Source organism: Curcuma longa, chromosome 20 (assembly GCF_044706935.1).
Source record: "Curcuma longa cultivar G26 ecotype Majalengka, Jawa Barat chromosome 20, ITB_CL_G26_1.1, whole genome shotgun sequence".
Taxonomy (NCBI): domain Eukaryota; kingdom Viridiplantae; phylum Streptophyta; class Magnoliopsida; order Zingiberales; family Zingiberaceae; genus Curcuma; species Curcuma longa.
The window spans coordinates 1,763,757-1,768,101 of NC_133880.1; positions in this window are offsets into that span (position 1 = coordinate 1,763,757).

Here is a 4,345-nt window from a genome sequence, read left to right on the forward strand (position 1 = left end):
GAAGCCCATCAAGTGGTATTACTCTTGGATTAGAAGTTGATTAAATTTGAATTGTCAGTAACTCATTTAATTGACGGACATATGATATCTTAAACACAGGGAGATTAATGTACTTATAGTAAGAAGGAGCCCATATATAATATGGGATTGGTGCGGTAGTGCAATAATAACTCTCTAGTGGAATGAGTTATTATTGATGGACTTAAGCTGTATGTTCAGAAGGAACATGGAAAGCTTAAGCCCATCGGAGGCCAAAACCAATTCCTGCTCGAGGTCCCTACTGTAGCCTCTGAAAATCCTCGAATCCACCTCAGGAAGAATTCATGGAGACCTTCGGAAGAATTCTTGAAGACCTTGGAAGACCTCCGGATGAATTCTGAAAGAATTTTGAAAAGAATTCTGTGAGAAATTTCGGATAGGAAATTCTATTTATAAAAGAAAATTTCTGGAATTTTATTTAGAATTTTTCTAGGAAAAATTCGGATATGAAAGTAATTTTTTATAAGAATTTCCGCTAAGAAATTTCATCTCTTCTCGTACAAAATTTTATTATAAAATTTTGTAAATTAATTTTGTTATAAAATATTAATTATGGAATCTCGCTAAATATTTGCAAGATATAATTAAAAAGATTTTGTTAAAGATAAGAACAAAATTAATAGAATGAAAATTTATTAAAAATATAACTAATCTTATCCATTAGCTTTTATTAGATTTATTTCTAATAAAATCTTATTAAAGATTTATTTCTAAATAAATCTAGATAAGATAAGATTGTTAGATTCTTTCTAATAAAATCGTATAAGAGATTTATTTCTAAAATAAATCTAGATAAGATAAGTTTATTAGATTGTTTCTAATAAATTTTTCTTAAAGATTCTATTAGAACTTTTCTAACTGAATCTGGATAAGAAATTTTATTAGAATCTTTCTTAAATTTCCATGATGACTTAGCTATATAAAAGAGGGTTTAGAGGAGGCGGAGAGAACACAATTTTCGGTTTCCTCCTCTCCTTAGGGCCGGCGGCAATAGGAAGACTCCCATCTCCTTCTTTATCCGCCACCCACCCTAGCTCCCTCTTCCTCTCTTTAGGGCCGGTGCCCTTTTAGGCTTGCTTCTCCTCTTCTAATTCCATTAGAGTCGGCGCTCCTTTGGTGACTTCATCCCCTTAAGGCCGACGGCCAAGAAGAAGAAACAAGGAGAAGAAAAATAGAAAGAAAGGAAGGTTAGGGTGCTTATCTTCTTGCCATCGGAAGAGAAGAGTTTTGGTGAAGATATCTCGAAGGATCGTTGTCCACACAACGTTCGAGAAGAGGAGAGGACATACAACAGAAGATCAAGGGGTCATATAATCCTTCTAGACATCCCGAAGAAAAGGTGCAAGTTTATTGTTTCCGCTTTAAATAAATTGTTCTCTTTATCTTGGATCCTGTAAACTAAACACAAGAGCCCAATGATCTAAATGCGTTGATCAAACCTTGGTTTGATTAACTATGAGGGCAACTTAAATCCATTTCTGGAAAAAATTTTGTTCTGCAAGAATTCACCGGAACGGATTTCCTAGTGTTTCCCAACAATCCCATCGTAAATTCTCTCATGCTATGAATCGTATTGCGGACATTCAGTAAATGAGTTTAAGATCCAATCAAACACATAAAAAATATGCACTGAAAATAGTGAATTATTATTTATCTAATAAATAATATAACCATAAGGCGATTGATTATCTTAGGATACCTCTCAAATCTAACAATAACTGCTAAGAAAAAAATAATTCTTGTATATATTCCTACACGTGTTATGCATGAAATATCATGATCTATTCAGTATATATATCTTTGTGATATTTTGGATAAAGTCTTAGTGAGCATGTTGGCAGGTTGAGATTGGTCATCTCACATGGTCAATCATCTCTATTTGTTAAATATAAATATAAGTAAGACTATTACTTATAGGATAGCTAACAAAGTTGTGAATAGAGACATACCTATAAGTTGGAGTCGCCTTAATAGTTGTATCAAGATGAGGTCATTTGTGAATTAATAATGATCAGAGTAAATTAACTCACCATTTACTAAATCTGCAAGAAGTCAGATTAGAATTCATGAGTTGAATTCAGGATTAGGCATTGGGACTATCTATATCGAAATATGTACAATGTTTAAAAATAATATGCACTCTTTATTAGTAAAGAGAATAACATCGTAATATGTAATTTATACCACATGTGCAATAGCGACAATAAAGGTAGTAGGAGAATGGATCCCTACTTCTCTACTATGTGAGACCTTTAAGATTATGAGTTAATCTCGATTTTATCCTAAGTGACTATTTAGTTATCTTCTTGAAGTTTTAATTAAAGTCTACTACTTTAGCATGTATCCTATTGACTATGAATGATTTGGTCTGTGGAACATGACTAGGAAAGCAACTAATTAAAATGAATAGATTTTAGCTAAAAATGAAGATTAAAATATATTTACATCTTTGATATATATTCACTGGTCGACTAATTATATTTTTATTGAGTACATAAAATATAATAATGAATAATTGTATTGAATAAAGTTATTGTGAATATATTCTTGACATAATAGTCATTATGAGAGATTAGAGATGTTCATATTGATTTAAATGATTTAATCTAGGGTAAATGCAAGATGTTGACGTCTCCAATTTATTTGGAAGAGCGGTTATGTAAGGTGTATCAACTTTCTTAGCATTAATCGCTCAGAATGCTTGTTGTCGCACGAACTATTATTTCTAATATATGAATTGGATGTTCTATTTGGTCTTTGTGACTAATTAGTCTTTGTATTTGTGGCTAGATAATCTTTGTGGTTTAACTTGGATGAGTGAGAGATGTTAGTAGTGGGGGTAGTGGGAAACGTGGGCAGTTAACAAAGTTGCCCACTTACCTCATGAGTTATCCCACTACTCTCCCTTTTTTATAGTAGAGTGCGTCTAAGTTCCGGAGGGAAGAGGTTACATAATTTTTTCGGAAGTGGTGCATTTTGTGGAAATCTCTCTGGAGAAGGAACATCCATTACCGATAGGGATTTGGTTCATGAATAGCGAAGGATTGTTCGATCCGTAACATCCTTCCGATGACAAGTACGAAGAACAAGATTGACAAAAAAATCACTATAAGTATTTACCATTTTTATTTGATAATTCATGCATTCGAAACAACAATCATGTATACATATTAAAGTTGGATCATAAATCAAATACATCACATGATAAAAGAGTTGAATTACATAAACAAGTGTCAACGGTTATATCGGACTACTATTTAATCCTAGAATTAAGGAACTTCTCAATGGAGACGGAGATACAAGTAAAAGACATGAAGAATAACATTCTACAATTAAAATCAAAAAGAAAAAAGAAAGAAGGCTTAGTTGTGGTGTCCGTAGTCGTCTACAAATTGATCTCCAAGCTTCTCGATGGTTGGAATCTTGACAATTCCTTAAAAATGACTCTATCCTAAGTTCTCTATCACGAAGAATCTCCTTGATTAAGAAGAAGAGATCCCCTAATCCCAAATACCTTAAACATGTGTCTCTGGTTCTTTTATAGTTTGCCAAGATTCTAAAAATTAATAAATTTTTCTAAAAAATTAAAGACACTTTTCTAAAATATAAAATTTTCTTAAAAATAAGAGTTGCTGGTACACAATCCACTGTTGTGTTGGGAAGCACGACTTGACTATGTTACACTTTGAAAAACTCTCATCGATACACAAAGGGGAACACGACTATGGTAAGCAACACGATTAGGTGGTGTTCTTTATTGGAGTCTATTTTGCTACTTCATCGCATGCTAAACTCCATTAATGATGCACGACCATGTCAAAGGACACGGTCAAATTGTACACCATCCTAAAATGTACACTCCAAAACTTTTTTACCTTCCATTAAAATCCGAATTCACATCCTATTAATAAAAATATACAAAAAAAAATTCTCCAAATTAAAAAAATAAAATCTATATAAAAATGATGAAAATATATAAAATATACTCAAGTAATAAAACGAATGTATATTAAACAATATCAAAAATATATACATAAAATACACCGTTAACAAACGTATCAAACTTTTCATTCTATTTGAGTTGGACTCCGGGCTCATTCCAATAGTTTTTAAAAACAAAAGGAAAATGGAGTGGAAACCAATTTATATTCTTAATGAGCTAATTACATTCATTCAAATCGGTTTAAAAAATCAATCATAAACAGAATTAATTACATTTACCAGTCAATCCAATATAAACACCCCAATCAAAAACAAACAGAATATACTTAGAAAAAAAAAGACCATAAAACAGGATTTCCGCACG